Raw genomic sequence first — 17,770 nt, forward strand, 5'->3', positions numbered from 1 at the left:
AGCGTGCACCCTCAATAAACATACACAAATAAGTTATCAATCAAGCAGTTAAACAAATTGAATCCACAATACGTGAAATTCCAACCAAAAGTAATCAAATCATATTGCAAGCATAAACATGGTTCCGAATCACCCCCTAGCTAAATAGGGGTTTAGCCTCTCATGTTCACAAAAAGAGAAATACAATTGAATTTAAACATAAAGCACCAAGGATTGATTACACCTAGAACACCCAATGAATCCACTTGAATTTCTGCGCGTCTAAGCTCCTCTTTCCTCTTCTCCTTGCTGCGGCAGTGAGGTTAAATGGTGTTTTTGGATGATTTTCTGGTTTAGGGATGGATGTATGGTGATATGGTGGTGCGGCAAGGTTTGTGGAAAGTGTGTGGAGGTGTGGAATGGAGGGGAGAATGGTGGAAAGGCTGCGGCAATGGTGGGAAGTGTGTGGAAGATGGCTGGAATGAAGGGGGAATGCACGGCAGAGAAGGGTTTTGGTATGGTGGCTGCGGATTAAAGGGGGAAAATTAGGGTGAATGATGGTGGCTGAATAGAATGAAGAATGAATAAAATGTGAAGGAGCTAGGGTGAATAATAGGTGCGGCTGAGATGGGAGGAGAAGAATTAGGGTGAATTGGATGGGGACTTGCGGCTGAGATGGATTTTGAATGAATGAATGGCTACGGATTCAAGGGAGTGTATAGAAGGGTGCGGCTAGGTTGTAAAATGTGTAGGGTTTCAGAAAATAAACCCTAGCTTATTAAAATTAGATTAAAGTTAATTCAAAGGCTGCTAGAATTAGGGAATTAAATCAGAAATTAAAGGGGATGGCTTAATAGGTGCGGCTAGGGTTTAGGGTTAGGGTTTTTGTGCATAAAAATGGGACCAAAGTGGGGCCCTTGCACGGCAAGGGAAGGAAAGAAGGGGAAAGGCACGGCAAGGGCTGGAATTTGGGCTAGGGCCTTTGTTTTGTGTCCTAAAGTGCATACGAGGCCTATAAAGTTGCTAGAAAATATGGACGTTTAGATTAGGAAAGGTTACCAAAACTGGAAACTTAGGGTTAACTTTCCTACTTCAAGTAGGAATCCTTGTTTGAGTAGGAATCCTCGTTTTGGTAGGAATTCATCGTTGGAGTAGGAATTCATCGTTTCTTCAAGTCTTCAACTCATTCATTCCTCTTTTGCTCCAAAAGGCTCCAATTTGCATCTTCTTGCACACTTTGGCCTTATAATCTGAAAATGCACAAAAGTGACTTTAAACACTAAAATAGCTAAGGAAACACAACATAAATGCACGAGAACAAGCTAATTAAGTCGCATAAATATGCTCCTATCAGATTTCCAATGCACATGACATGTTAAAAATCATTATTCCCACAGATTTTAGCCATCTTTATACTCGAGCACATGCTTAATCATAGTCACTACTTACTAGTTCACAAATAACCACTTAAAACGATGTTTTGAATGTAGTAACATGCCTTAGAGAATTTCCTCAATTCCTTACAAGATATGCACTCTATTTTCACTCAGATTTTCTAACTACACACCCTACACTTAGTTATATGTGAGAAGATTGATGTAAATATAAAAACGAATGCTCACATATATGTATAACAAAGAACGAAATTTCCGGAGTTAATAACATGTTTAGATATGATCTCATGAATGGAACGCTACTACTTAGATGCGAGAACCAGTGACACCATATGCTCAAACCAAATTCAAACTCCACAAATTGAAACACACAACACTCAAGATTAAAGTCAAGGGTTGTAACGGGGCTTGAGGAGTTGGCTAACAACGAAAGGATAGGGAAAACAAACGTTCTTTAAAGCAATAGTAAGCAACATAATGAAATTGAACTTAGAATTCCCCTTAGAATACAGAAATCAACTTTTAAACTCAAAGGGAAGGTTCAAGCAATCAATTAGGGCCGAATTCAATGTTTTGGACCCTTCCTTCAACAAACAACACTTGAGAACACTTTTTCACATCTTTTCAACTCCTTTTTCATTCTTTTCACAACTTTTCTTTTTTTCTTCTTATTTTCCACGAAATTTTTTTTTTTCTTCTTTTTTTTTTTCTTTTCTTTGCCGTGCCTCATTCAAGACTTTGGCACACCCATATATCAAGAATCCTTCCCCCACACTTGTTTTCTGCAATGCAATGATCAAAAGGAATTCATCTTGAGTTATGCTTTTACTATGCTTCAAGAACAAAGGTATGGGTGGTCCTACTTTAGGCTAGGTGAGGATAATTGTGGGTTAACAAAGAAAGTAGGCTACTCAAGGCTCAACGGGGTTAAATCCTACAAAACAAATGAAATAGGGAAATATGGCAATTTGGCTATGGTGGTCACTACACAACTTCATCTTGAATATGTGTTATGCAAATGAATAACATGCTTTGAATGAATTGGGCATGAGTTCTAGTGTTTGGAACTAAATGATGAAACGCCTTCTAAGTAGCAACCAAGCAAAGAATAATGAGATCATGCAACCACTTTTAGAAAACAACAATGCACAGATTATTAACTCTCCAAATAAACGTTTAGGCTCAAGTCTCACAAGGTTGTAGCGTTAGTTTGAGTTCCTTCCTTCAAGCATGTTACAAAAACTGATTTTTTCTTTTATGATTGCATGTGAATTCATAAATTATAACCACAACCAAGCATGAACCAAAGAGTAAATCAAACTTTCATCCATGTTTACAACTCTCTTTAATAGTCATACCATTACAAACCGAATCCTCATCATTGTGTTGTAAGGTACCCTGAGACACAAAAACAACTCTTTTTGGGTTTTTTGAAACAATTTTTCAAATTTTTATGGGATTTTCGAATTCTTAAGTCAAAACACACTAAAACAGTTTAAAAACACTTAAAAACAGCAAGAAACAACATTAGAAGTTATGGTGGATAAAACCCTACGAATTTGCATCAAAACACTTTAGTTACCCCCCCACACTTAAATCAAACATTGTCCTCAATGTTTCAAGCCTACACTCACACAATTAACAAACAAACAAACAAAACAACAACTAAACAACCTAACATGGCAGAAACGAAATAGCAACAAAGAGAAGAGTTTAGGAACGCAAATCTGGAATTGGAGTGCTTTCTAGGTCTTCCTTTGTTGAATGCATGGGTTGCCTCTGATAGGAGCATATTCATGCGACTTAAATGGCTTGTTCTCGTGCATTTACGTTATGTTTCTTTAGTTATTTTAGTACTTTAAGCTATTTTCGTGTGTTTGTAGGTCCAAAGGGCTAAAGGAGCAAAAAGATGCATTTTGGAGACTTTTGGAGCACTTTTGGGCTAAGGACGGATAGCTTATGCTTGAAGCCAAAGTGTTGGACGAAATTGAAGACCTAATTGGAGCCAAAGTGTTGGAACCTTGTTCTCTTTAGTTTTAGGACATTTAAACCTTTCCTAATCCCAATCATGCCATGCATAACACACATCCATTCTAACACATTGTCATTGCACATGCATTTCCTTCATTAGTTAACCCACATGCACTTATCACTTATCATCACCACATATCATATCACTTAATCACTTATCACTTATCATCACCACTTAACCACTTATCATATCATAACCACATATCATATCACTTATCACTTATCACTTAACATATCATCCACCTACTTCACCTACAACATCCACCTACTTCACCTACAACATCCACCTACTACCTACTTCACCTACAACATCCACCTACTTCACCTACAACATCCACCTACTTCACCTACAACATCCACCTACTTCACCTACAAATAACATAGCCATATGTTCCCTCCACTACTCCTATAAATACCCTTGCATTCATTCATTCATGGAGATCTCATTTTCATACACAACACACCACAAACACTTCCATTCCTTCTCTTTGCCGTGAGTTCCCTTGTAATCCAAAAACCATCTTTCCATTTCCATCACTCCTCACTCCATTCCACACTTCCATTCCCCCAAACCAACTATCCTTAGACCTTGTGCTACAACAACGAGGAAGAGAAGAGTGCCTAAACGTTCATACAATTCAAGTTTGAGTTGTTGGAATGTTTAGGTGTTTCTTTGATTTCAATGTTTAAATTCAATTCTCTTTGTTTGTACGTATGAGGAATGGAAGAGAAGAGTGCCTAAACGTTCATACAATTCAAGTTTGAGTTGTTGGAATGTTTAGGTATTTCTTTGATTTCAAAGTTATAATAAACTAAACCCCCTTTAGCTAGGGGGTGATTCGAAATATATGTTTATGCTTGCATTTTGATTTGATTAATTCTAATTGCGTTTCATAAGTTGTGGTTCAATTTGTTTAACCGTTTGATTGATAACTTATTTATGAATGTTTATTAAGAATGCGCGCTTAATTTTCATGCATCAATATGACGCTAGAATATAAGTGAGTTTCACCTAATAGTTACGAACTTATATTCACAAGTAGTGGAGGTTGCTTATAAACAATCGCGTTAAATAAATTCTTGGCATAAGTTTCATGCGTAGTCCATAGTAACGAATGCCTCGTCAACACTTAAAGTTTTCATGATGCTTAATGATCTTTGATTGTATCTTTATTGTGCTTTTCACGTAAAGGACTTTTGGAGAATGTAGTGAATTGCGTTGCGCTAACCCATCCAATTCATTAACTTAAGGAAAACTTGACGGTTAATTTAAGCGGACCTAATTAACTTGGGGTGATGAGAATTCATAATTTATTGAAATGTAATTGGAAATCTTTTTATTATGCAAGTGTAACATATGTGGAGATGACCCCCTTAGCTATTCTATCATCCATTCATTCCATTTCATCAATTTCATATTTACATTCTGTCTAGTTTATTTAACTTGTTTCGTTATTTCAATTTTCGTATAAACTTAAATCCCCCTTTACTTTAATGTCAATTTAGTTAGAAATCATTTTAGTTTGTGTTTTTAAAAGCATTTTGAGTCTTTGGTTTGTCTTAGTGTTTTAAAGTTTAGTTTTACATTCTTTGAGTCTAGTTTAGTGTTTTATATTGTGTTTTTACGTTTTTGAGTCAAATCCAAGTGATTAACAATCCCTCCTAATCCCCGGTCCAGAACGATCCCTACTTATACATATACTATAATTTGACGAAAAGAGGGTTTAATTTGTGTGCGTATAAATCACGCATCAGCCTCCCAAGTAGCGCTTGCTTTAACGTCGTACAACCGGACGAAGAACCCAATCACTCTAGATTGGAGCCCACGGCATCCAAGGGGGTGTCATCCACGATGTGCTCCACAAAGTTCTCATAATAGGGCTTCAAACGATGCCCGTTCACCTTAAATTCATGTCCCGTTTTAAGCTTTGGATTTGGACTGCACCATGAACAAAAACATTAGTGATAACAAACGGTCCAATCCACTTGGAACGTAACTTACCGGGAAACAAACGTAAACGGGAATTGAACAATAGCACTTTCTGCCCAATGGAGAAGGATTTCCCACGGATCATGTTGTCATGGAAAGCTTTGGTCTTTTGCTTGTAAATGCTTGCATTCTCGTATGCCTCGTGCCATATTTCATCAAGCTCATTCAATTGGAATTTCCTATGACTTCCCGCTTCATCTAAATGCATGTCGAACTTCTTGACGGCCCAAAGAGCTTTATGCTCCAACTCCACGGGAAGATGGCACGCCTTGCCATAGACAAGTCGAAAAGGGGACATCCCAATGGGGGTTTTGTATGCCATACGATACGCCCAAAGTGCATCATCTAACCGTAAACTCCAATCATTTCTTGTTGGCCCAACGGTCTTTTCTAGGATTTGCTTGATCTCTCGGTTGGAAACCTCGACTTGGCCATTTGTTTGAGGATGGTAAGGTGTAGAAACCTTATGGTTGACACTGTATTTCCTCAATAATGCCTCGATGGTCCGGTTGCAAAAATGGGACCCTCCATCACTAATGATCACTCGTGGCATGCCAAACCTTGCAAAAATGTTAGTTCTAATAAAATCTGCAACCACTTTAGAATCATTAGTCCGGGTGGCTTTTGCTTCCACCCACTTCGACACATAATCAACCGCAAGCAAAATATACATAAAACCATATGATGACGGAAAGGGACCCATAAACTCAATACCCCAAACATCAAAAATTTCAACATTTAGGATAGAAACCTGCGGCATTTGGTCCTTTGCACTAATACCACCCATTCTTTGGCATTTATCACATGTTAAGCAAAACGTTCTAGCATCCTTAAAAATACTAGGCCAATAAAATCCACATTGTAACACTTTAAGGGCCATGCGTTGTGTGCCAAAGTGCCCTCCACATCCATATGTATGACAAAAACTCAAAATCGAATGACATTCAGAATCATGCACACAACGACGTATAATCTGATCGGGACAAAATTTCCATAAGTATGGATCATCCCACACATAAAACCGTGCATCATGCCTAAGTTTGTCACGTTGGTGCCTATTGAACTCAATTGGAATACATTTTGACACCAAAAAATTAACTATATCGGCATACCAAGGTGTACTAACCTTTATGGACAGCAATTGTTCATCGGGGAATGTCTCTGCAATGGGTAGGGACTCCTCATTATGCACCATTCGGCTTAGGTGGTCAGCCACCACGTTTTCACTTCCCTTCTTGTCACGAATCTCGATGTCGAACTCTTGAAGTAACAACATCCACCGAATTAGCCGGGGCTTGGCCTCCTTTTTGGTCAGCAAGTACTTTAGAGCTGCATGATCAGTGAAAACAATTACTTTAGTACCAATTAGATATGATCAAAATTTATCTAAAGCAAAGACAACTGCAAGAAGTTCTTTTTCCGTAGTGGAGTAGTTCAACTGGGCATCGTTCAACGTCCGTGAGGCATAGTAGATGACATGCGGCCTCTTGTCCTTTCTTTGTCCCAAAACAGCCCCTAAAGCATAATCGGACACATCACACATAAGCTCGAACGGGAGGCTCCAATCCGGGGGAACAATAATGGGTGTCGTGGTCAACAACTCCTTGAGTTGGTTGAATGATGCCGTGCACTCCTTAGTTGACACACCCCGTCCCGAAGGAGGGCATGCTGGCCGTCACGTGAGAGTGACTTAACCATTTACACAGTACGGAAGCTTTAAAGATACAATTTCTAAGATGAAACACCCAAAGGTGAGTCCTAATTTTTGGCCATTCTGTCAGAACACCGTTGGATTCCTCGTAGCCACCAAGCTCTGATATCTTAAACCTGGAGGGGCGCAAAACAAAGTTGAGTGGGTCAGCAAAACAAACTTATTCAGAACCTTATTTTCTCTTTGAATATACTAACCCCTCGCCGTAAAACAAGTATGGTTTCCCAGAAATAAAGTATATACTCATATACGTAATATATCTCAAATTATGCTAGACAATATGAATGTATGTCATGCTAAGTATCATAACAGAATGCTCATCATCTCTATGTGAATATGATGGAATAATATATAATCAATTCAACATTCGGCTATAAACATAGCTCATACTCTTTCATTCTAATCAACTCAGCCCTCGGCTGCATATATAACTCATAATTAACTCATCATAATCAACTCAGTCATCGACTGCATATATAGCTCATAATCATTTCATCACAATCAACTCAGCCCTCGGCTGCATATATAGCTCATAATCATCTCATCACATCATGTATATCTTGCACACATTCAGTACCACCTCGCGTGGTCTGCAACTCATCACTGTATATAACATAATATGCTCTAGTGCTACAATCACGTGAAGCTGTGCGATAAATCGCGGGTCACCTACAAGTCGTACCCACATAAGTGGTCTATACGACAGGCTGTGCACCTAACTTGGATCCAAGGCGAGCATGCAGTGCGGGAGGTGAACATACACGTGAAGGCTATGCCCCTATCTCTGGGCGGGAGCACTTATATACGTGTGCAAGTAAATGAGCTTTCAATCACATCTCTATCATATCATTCTTCATCTCTCAATCATATCTCATGATCGTTATCAGCATAATATCTCAATCGTATCTCAATCATATCACAATCATATAATTCATCATATTTCAATCATATCTCAATCATATTTCATTTGTATTTCCATAGTATTTCAATCGTATTCCAAACGTATTTCATACGTATATCAAATGTATATCAAATGTAGCTTACCTGGGCCTCCTCAGCACCATGCAACAGTATGCATAATTATGATAATGCACATATTAAAATATGATGCATATATGACAGGATATTTAATTCGTATTTCTTTTAAAATACGTTTTCTAGGAAATACGTCAAGCATACGTATATATATATATACTGAAAAATAACTGCCCACTCACTGATAAGTAGCCGGCTCGTAACCCTCACGCCTAGTTTGGTTACATTCGTCGTCCGTACAAGTTTCACCTATAAAAGAATAATTATAAAATCATCATTTAAACGCACACACAAACATTCGTTCATAACTTTCTCATACGTTGCTCAATTTGGGTGTGTCAATATACCACGGTGATCTACACGACGTCACGAACGCGAGACAATTTTTAGAACTCTATTTGGAGCACTCACGCGCCCCCACGCGCCCTGTTCACGCGCTGCCCACGCGCGCGTCTTCTTCCTCGCGTCGCCGGACTGGTTTCGCCGGCGGTGGGTGTTTTGCCGGAATTTCTGGGTAAACTTCAAAGTGTCATAACTTCTTCATTTCTTAACCATTTTCGACGTACTATATATCAAAATGAAGGTATTGACGAGACGAACACATCCATACCTGCCTCGACCCCTAACTCGCCGTGGATTCGCCGGAAAAAGCCTCGAAAGCTCCGGCCAAACTTTGAACTTGTCGTTCTCCGTGTTCCTACGTCCATTTTTCACGTAATTTATACCAAAATGAAGCCCTAATCATAATCTACCACGTTGGACTAGTTTTAGGGCCTAAAAACAATGGAATCAAACTTTTCCAAAAATACGAAAATTCAGCCGAACTTACAGTTCGTGATCCCGACGTCCAAATCCTTCAAACGAAGCACTCCGAGCTTCCTTAGGACCTCACCAAGCTTCCTACAAGCTTCAAAATCCCAAAAACATCAAGTTTTACGTGTGCATGAACAGTGCACACGCACAGTGAAATTGAAATCCATGTTTTCCGAAGTGAAACTCACCTGAAATTGGTACCATCGTGTTCGTGTGGTCTTCAGGAGTACGATGGTGGTCTTAGATCCTTCGTTGGTATAGTTTTAGGGTGGTTTTGTGGGTGGTCCGTGTGAGTTCGAAGGAGAGAGAGAGAACTGACAGAGAGAATGAGAGGTTTGTGAGGGAGGAGAGAGAGAGAGACAAGATGCAGAAATGGGGGAGAGATTTGAGGGATGTGGGATCCTACCCAATCCCCAAATCATCAAGTTATAACATATAAACCTAGTTTTAAGTCTTAAATTTAAGTCCCTAAAACTAATGAATATTCCAATTAACATTAGTTTAGGAACTTCAGATAAAAACCAATGCCAACTTTACGCCCCTTAGTCCCGTTTAAGGGCATTTTCGTAATTTCACATCCTCGGAATTAAAAATTCCGGGACGGGTTGTGACATTAGTGAATTCAAACACCACGTCTTTTTATAGGAGGCGGCAAAGAGGTTGTGCAACTTTTGAGAAATCTTTGATAAACCTACGATAGAAACCTGCATGGCCAAGAAACGAACGAACCTCTCTCTCAAGCATTTGGTCAATGAACGGCAATGGGAAGTGATCCTTCCTCGTGGTGGCGTTTAGCTTCCTATAGTCGATGTGTTGATGTATTATTCCTTCCTAATGCTAGAATATATTTAGTATAATGGCACAAGCAAGGGTGTCGAATCCTCAGGGACTAATTGGACCTATGTAATTACTTGTTTTGCAAGAACTCTATGAAATGAATCAAACTAAACAGAATAGACAGATTTGTTGTTGTAACTTGAAAGTATAAGAAAGTGAAGTAAACACAAATAAATGACTCAACAACTAATAAAATGAGATAGTACCAATGGAGATGAAGCTAGGGATTCGGTTTCACCATTGCTAAACCAAGTCCATGTTTGTTAAGTTAGTTTGTACTCATTCATCTACCTATTTCTTGAGTTTGTTTCACTTGGACATGATCAACCATATGATGTGTGGATTTGATCAAATGTCTCTAATCATGAACCTAGTTGTGATGTGCAACTTTGGTTCATAATCAAGAGTATGTAATGCACAAGAAACTTTCATAAAACCAAAGGGAATAACTCGGCAGGATGTTTGCTAAACATTCCCTTCATTCATTCACATATCTACCAAGATTATGCATGATGTGTGTTTTAATCTTGGCTACACAACTTAGTGATTAATTCAAATGATGATCAAACATTAAAATCAACACACTAAGTCACCATTAAATCAGAGAATGAAACAAGAAATAGATGGACAAACTGAGCATTCTAACTTAATTACATGGCAAACTTTGCAAGGTTACATCGAATCCCTAGAGGAGGATTAGTTACAATTCATGTTTACAAAAGATTTAACATAAAAATATAAAACATGAATGAACATAGAATTAATAAGAAGAAACCCTTGAAGCAAAACTGATGTTGAATTCCTTGAAGAGTGCCTTCGGTGTTGGTTTTCCAAATGTGGTACGGATGAAGGTAGATTGGTTATGGTTGAATGGTTTCTGCCCTTGGGACAGAAATGGACAGAAAATGAAGTGAAATGGGAGACGTTATGCGTGTGTAATGGACTGAGTGAAGAAGAAAAAATGCGGAACCCCTGTTGTGTGAAGTGAGACTTGTTTTATAGAAAGGAATGTGGCTCCAACACTCAGATTGGATCTCCCCCTGCACAAGTGAGATGGAATAGCATAAAATGAGCTGGAATTGATGGGTTTCTGATAGGAGCATATTCATGCGACTTAAATGGCTTGTTCTCGTGCATTTACGTTATGTTTCTCTCGTTATTTTAGTCCTTTATGCTTCTTTTGTGTGTTTTCAGGTTCTAAGGGCCTAGGGAGCAAGAAAGTGCATTTTGAGGCCATTTGGAGCATTTTTGGGCATGGATTGGATAGCTTATCCATGGAGCCAAGAGGATGGACGAATTTGAAGGCCTTGTATGCACTTGAAGACACAAAACAATGGCTCTAGCCCAATCAAACACATTATGCCATACAAACCAACCTATTTTAGGCCCATTCTATGTACTTAAACCCTAGCCCTTTAAACTAATTCATTTATCACTTATCAAACCATTCACTTATCACTCACCACATATCATTCACTTATCACTTAACATATCATTCATTTATTTCACTTCCATACTCCTCTTAATTCCACATGCATTCTCACACATGCACATCATTCACTCACATTTCCACCATTCATTCTTTATTCCTTTCCAAACATCTCACATGCATTTCCACCTTCCTACTTCATCATTTCACCACATTCTCCCTCTTTAACTCACATGCATTCATCATAATTCACAACACAAAACAACTTCATTGTTGTGGGTTCCCATTTCCTTTCCAAACATCTCACATGCATTTCTTCATTATTTCCTAACCCTACATGCATTATTTATTGCATCTTCATTATTTCCTATATGCCATTTTCAGATTTCCACCCACTAACCTAGTCATCAACACATGCACTTCCACCTTTCATCCACAATGATTCATGATTCATTCACTTTGCATCCTTTAAATCACATACTTTTCCATCATTAATTAGCCACTTGCATCTTAAACAAACAACCATATGTTCCCTCCACTACTCCTATAAATACCCTTGCATTCATTCATTCAAGGACATCTCATTTCATACACAACACACCACAAACACTTCCATTCCTTCTCTTTGCCGTGAGTCCCCTTAGAATCCAAAACCATCTTTCCATTTCCATCACTCCTCACTCCATTCCACATTTCCATAATCCCCCAAACCTCACCTTAGACCTTGTGCTACAACAACGAGGAAGAGAAGAGGACCTAAACGTTCATACAATTCAAGTTTGAGTTGTTGGAATGTTTAGGTGATTCTTTGATTTCAATGTTTCATTTTAATTCTCTTTGTTTTGTACGTATAAGGAATGGAAGAGAAGAGTGCCTAAACGTTCATACAATTCAAGTTTGAGTTGTTGGAATGTTTAGGTGTTTCTTTGATTTCAACGTAATGAGGAACTAAAACCCCCTTTAGCTAGGGGGTGATTCGAAATAAATGTTTATGCTTGCATTTTGATTTGATTACTTCTAATTGCGTTTCATAAGTTGTGGTTCAATTTGTTTAACCGTTTGATTGATAACTTATTTATGTATGTTTATTGAGAGTGTACACTTAATTTTCATGCATGAATATGACGCTAGAATATAAGTGAGTTTCACCTAATAGTTACGAACTTATATTCACAAGTAGTGGAGGTTGCTTATAAACAATCGCGTTAAATGAATTCTTGGCATAAGTTTCATGCGTATTCCATAGTAACGAATGCCTCGTCAACACTTATAATTTTCATTGAACTTAATGATCTTTGTTGAATGTCTCTATCATGCGTATTCCATAGTTAGGGACTTTGATTAAGAATAATTTGGTTGTAATGCGTATTCCATTCAATCCAACGAATTTAGGGAAATCTGAAAGTTAATCTAAGCGGACCTAGTTAACTTGGAGCATTGAGTTTCACAACTTATCGAAAGACCAACTGAGAATCAATATTGTATGCAAGTGTAACATGTGTGGAGAAGAACCCCTTGGCTATTCCATCATCCATATTTTCATCACATTCATATTTACATTTTGCCTTTAATTATATTCTGTCTTTTTAATTTAATATCGTCCAAACACATTTCCCCCATATTTCGTTGAGTCTTAATCATTTGATTTGTCTTATTTTATGTTTTTAAGTATTTGGAGTCTTTTGAACTTGTTTTGAGTCTTTTAGTTTGTCTTAGTGTTTTAAAAGTTAGTTTTATTTATTTGAGTCAAGTGTTTAGCATCCCTAGTTAATCCCCGGTTAGAACGATCCCTACTTACATCATTACTACAATTGTCACAAATAGGGATAAGTTTCATGCGTATTCCATAGTAACGAATGCCTCGTCAACACTTAAAGTTTTCATGATGCTTAATGATTTTTGATTGTATCTTTATTGTGCTTTTCACGTAAAGGACTTTTGGAGAATGTTGTGAATTGCGTTGCGCTAACCCATCCAATTCATTAACTTAAGGAAAACTTGACGGTTAATTTAAGCGGACCTAATTGACCCGGGGCGTTGAGAATTAATGATTTGTTGAAATGCAATTGGAAATCTTTTTATTATGCAAGTGTAACATGTATGGAGATGAACCCCTTAGCTATTCTATCATCCATTCATTCCATTTCATCAATTCCATATTTACATTCTGTTTTAATTTGTTCATTTAATTTAATTTCGTATAAACTTAAATCCCCCTTTACTTTAATGTCAATTTAGTTAGAAATCATTTTAGTTTGTGTTTTTTTAAAGCATTTTGAGTTTTTGGTTTGTCTTAGTGTTTTAAACTTTAATTTTGCATTCTTTGAGTCTAGTTTAGTGTTTTAAACTTTATTTTACGTTTTTGAGTTAGTTTCCAAGAGATTTGCATTCCCTCCTAATCCCCGGTCCAGAACGATCCCTACTTATACATATACTACAATTTGACAAAAAGAGGGTTTAATTTGTGTGCGTATAAATCTCGCATCAAATTTTGGCGCCGTTGCCGGGGATTAGCAACTTTGCTAATCCCTTGGTTCTTTTCTTTTTTTTTTTGTTTAGTTGTTTTCGTTTTAGTTTCTAAACTTAGTGTTGTTTTCTTTGTTTGTTGTTACTTTTGATATTTGATTTAGTTCTCTTTCTTTGATTTTAGGTACTAGAGAAGTAAGATATGGATTTTGCTAGCATTCAAGCTCAATTGGCAAATCTTACTTCTAAATTGTCGCCGTATGCCGAAAGGACCACAATGCAGAGTGTCCCTACATTTGGTGCTTCATATAGGCAAGGATTTCAAGCCAATCAATGTCCACAAAGAGATTGGAGGGATCATTCAAACTCTATATGGTGGGAAGATCAACAAGTTCAACGTGAAGCATATTGGCAACCATATGAGGAGTTCTATTCAAGACCTATGCAGCCACCACAACTTCATATGCAATATGCTCAATTAAATTCAAGTTCGCCAATAGATTATATTCAAATTCTTAATGAAATAAATTCTTTGGCGCAGGGGTCACAAAATCAAGCCAAGGAGGCTCAACAAGAAGCATATTGGCAACCATATGAGGAGTTCAATACAACACCTATGCAGCCACCACAACCTCCCCCACAACAATTCCAATCAAGTTCAAGTATGTCCATGGATAATGATAAAAATTTTCAATTACTAACCTCTTTGACGCAGGACGAACAAAATCAAGACAAGAAGTTGGGTAAATTGGACGAGCAATTTGGGCAGATTATGGAGTTCATGAAACAAATTCAAGAGCAAAGTGAACTTTCCAACTCAACTATTGAAAACTCGAAGGAAGATTTTGAAATCCATAATGCTATCACTTTGGGAAGTGCTATGGAGGTTGGAGCTGACCTAAAAATGTCCAAACATAGCCTAGAAGTGGATGAAGAGCTGCTAATTGAGGAGGAGGAAGAAGACATGCACACGGCAAGGGTAGAAGAACCCTTGCCGCAGCCCCCTAAGCCCTCTAAACCACCCACCACCAGTAAGGACGTCCCAATTTCATGTTATTCTGATGTTATTCCACCCAATGTCCCTTTTCCTAGCAGGTTTTTGATTCCCAACCAAGAAGAGAGTAAAAAGGACATCGTGGAAGCCTTCCCAAAGGTGCAAAATGCTATTCAAATTCTTGGTGCAACACAGTAAGTTTTAGATGGTGTTGAATTCTTCAAAGGACTTTGTACACCAAGAAGAATGATTCAAGAGAAGGTAGTGGCTGGAGAAGATGTAGAAGGCATCAAAAAGGACAAGTTTGAAACCACAATTCCCAAGGAAGTTGGATTTTATGACACGGGACAAGTCATAACTTTCGAAGGGGTGTTTATTCTGGAGTTCATTTTGGAGCACACAGGTAAGCCGCCTCCCCGAATTTCAATTTTCTTTTATACTAACATGTGGTTAATGATTCAGGCACCCAATCTGGAATTTAAACTATTACCGGATCATTTCAAGTATCACCGCCCATTCAAAGATAAATTCCATGCCGTTTGATTTTATTTATGTTAATAAAAAATAAAAAATAAAAAAAAAAATAAAAAAGAAAAAAAGAAAGAAAGATACTAAACATGGAGAAAGGTGGAGCTTCACAAAGGTTGTTTGCGTGAAGTCCCACTACGAGGCGCAGAAGCGGAAGGCGCAGAAGCGGAAGGCATAGAAGCGGGAGGCATCGAAGCGGAAGGCATCGGAACGGGAGGCATCGGAGCTAGAGCATTCCAGGCCTCAATACTTGGCCAAGCGCTGGATGACCCAGGAAAAAGGTGCCTCTGGAGATAAGACGCAAGCCTTTGACGGTCACTGTGAATTCGACCCTCAGATTCTTGCAGCTCATCAAGCTTCCTTTTCATCCCCGACGAATAGTTATTTGCAAGCACATGCAAACTTCTATTCTCGTACTTAAGCTGCTGGATCTCTTGCTTAAGTCTTTCCACCTCTGCCATCAACGATTCCACCTGACGGGAGCGGGCAAGCAGGCGTAGGCCCATGTTGGACACAGAGCTCGCACACTGAACACTAAGTGCGAGGGACTCTTGAACGGCCAACTCATCGGACCGTCCTGACAGCAGCCTACTATCTTTTGGAGTGAGGAGGTTTTTAGCTACTATTGTAGCTGTTGTGGCGTCCTGCATCACAGAGTCTTCACCTGAAAGAGGACCGTTAGAAGATAAAAAAGAAGGGCGCCATACATTACCTTGACGGGGCGCAACCGGATCGCTGCTGAGACTCAAATCTAAGCTAAGGTTCGATGAGTTTGCCATTTTTTTCAAAGGTGTTCAAAGATAGGGGTTGATGGAGTAAATTTTCAAAGGGTCGGAGTCGATTTTCAAGAATGGGAGTTCTTCAGAGTGTGTTTGTTGGGGTGATTGATAGCTCTATAAAAAGCCAAGGCAACGCGTCCACCGATTCAAAGAGCCGGATTTTTCCGGCGTAAGTTAGGCGACGCTCCCTCGGCTTTTCAGAAAACGCGTTCAACTTTGTCAAAAGATTTCTGACAAAGCTGAAAACACGTGGAGGCCATCATTGCAACTACACGTCTTTAGCCGACAAGCGCAAAGTTCGGCGACGCTTTCTCTGCTTTTCAGAAAACGCGTGCAGCTTTGTAAAAAGGAGCCGCATCTGCACTACCACGTGTCGTTCAGAAAGAGAAGGGGAGTCGTTCATAAATCGAAGGGGCGCCTGCTCAGAAATCGAAGAGGCGTATTCAAAGATCGAAGAGGCGCCACTATTTCAAAAAGCCGGAATTGCGGGATCAAAACGTTTGTCGACAAGGGTAAAAAGTACCACCACTTGATATTATCTCTATATATGTCGACCTTCGTCTTTTATGGCAGGGCAAACCTGAAGAAAATGCCCAACTCTCCCTCACCTCTGAGGGCGCACTCCCAGCAAAGCCTTTCAAAATACTCAATTCTTTCTTCTTCCCCAAAGATGATACCAGATGCCTGGAGTACATATGACCCAGGAGGAAACGGCGGATTGAAGCATGTGCTGATTCATTCACCGCTTCTTCAAAGCAAAGGTATCTCATATCATCAAGGTCAAAAGCAAAAGTATCTCATATCATGCTCTTTCCCTGTCTTTTTCTTTGTCCTTGTTCTTACTCGCATGGCAAAGTAAAAGAAGCAATCAGCCGGCACTTGGAGTCAATCTTCCGATCTGGAGCCAACTGCCTGGAATCTATTCCTGATTGCTTACCTAGCGTTGCTCTCGAGTAGTCATCTTCAACGGTTGATACACTTCCGGAGAAGGGACCACTTCTGCAAAGGGGAGCGAGTAAGGCAAGTGAAAATGATACATTGAAGCATGTGGAGACAAACATAGGCTGAGTTATCCTCCAACCCTTTTCAATACGAATTGGAAAGATTGAACAAAGAAACAGACCAAAGGAGTAAGCTCAGACCTTCGGGGGAGACCAAAAGAACCATCCTGCTGCCCAGTTCAAGAAGTAGCACAAAGGAAAATCAACGATGGGCAGAAACCAGTTCAAGAGTAAGCCTGTGGAATCACAAAGATCAAGCCTCAATGCAATCAACAAAGAGAAGAGGGAATTTACACTCCATAACCAGATTTGCGTCCCTAAACTCTTCTCTTTGTTAATTACATTCTGCCATGTTTAGTATGTTAGTTGTTTTTTGTGTATTTACTTATGCTTTGTGTGAATCTATGGTTAAAACATTGAGGACAATGTTTGATTTAAGTGTGGGGGGGTAACTAAGTATGTTGATGCAAATTCGTTGAATTTTATCACCCATAACTTCAAGTGTTGTTCCTTGCTGTTTTAAATTGTTTTTAAGTTGTTTTAGAGTGTTTTAGTATGTTTTGTTTTTATAACTCCGAAAATCACATAAAAATTTGAAAAACATGTTTTAAAAAGCCTAAAAAGAGTGTTTTGAGTCGTTTTTGTGTGTTTGTGTCTTAGGGTACCTTCCAACACAATGATAAGGATTTGGTTTGTAATTGCATGACGGTTAAAAAGAGTTATAAACATGGATGAAAGTTTGATTTACTCTTGGTATATGTTTAGTTATGGCTATAATGTATG

At 38.8% G+C, this 17,770-nt stretch overlaps 1 long non-coding RNA gene across 1 annotated transcript; it reads right to left on the bottom strand.

Annotated features, from left to right (window-relative positions):
- Nucleotides 1-7,095: 7,095 nt before the first annotated feature.
- On the bottom strand, nt 7,096-9,333 carry LOC148690530 (uncharacterized). Its single transcript, XR_015956081.1, has 6 exons — nt 9,142-9,333; nt 8,970-9,047; nt 8,751-8,837; nt 8,488-8,650; nt 8,323-8,389; nt 7,096-7,221 (listed from the first exon to the last, which is right to left on the bottom strand). It is a non-coding gene; the product is annotated as an uncharacterized LOC148690530 (long non-coding RNA).
- Nucleotides 9,334-17,770: the final 8,437 nt, after the last annotated feature.

The sequence above is a fragment of the Pyrus communis genome, chromosome 15 (genome assembly GCF_041283825.1).
Source record: "Pyrus communis isolate YQ-2024b chromosome 15, ASM4128382v1, whole genome shotgun sequence".
Classification (NCBI taxonomy): domain Eukaryota; kingdom Viridiplantae; phylum Streptophyta; class Magnoliopsida; order Rosales; family Rosaceae; genus Pyrus; species Pyrus communis.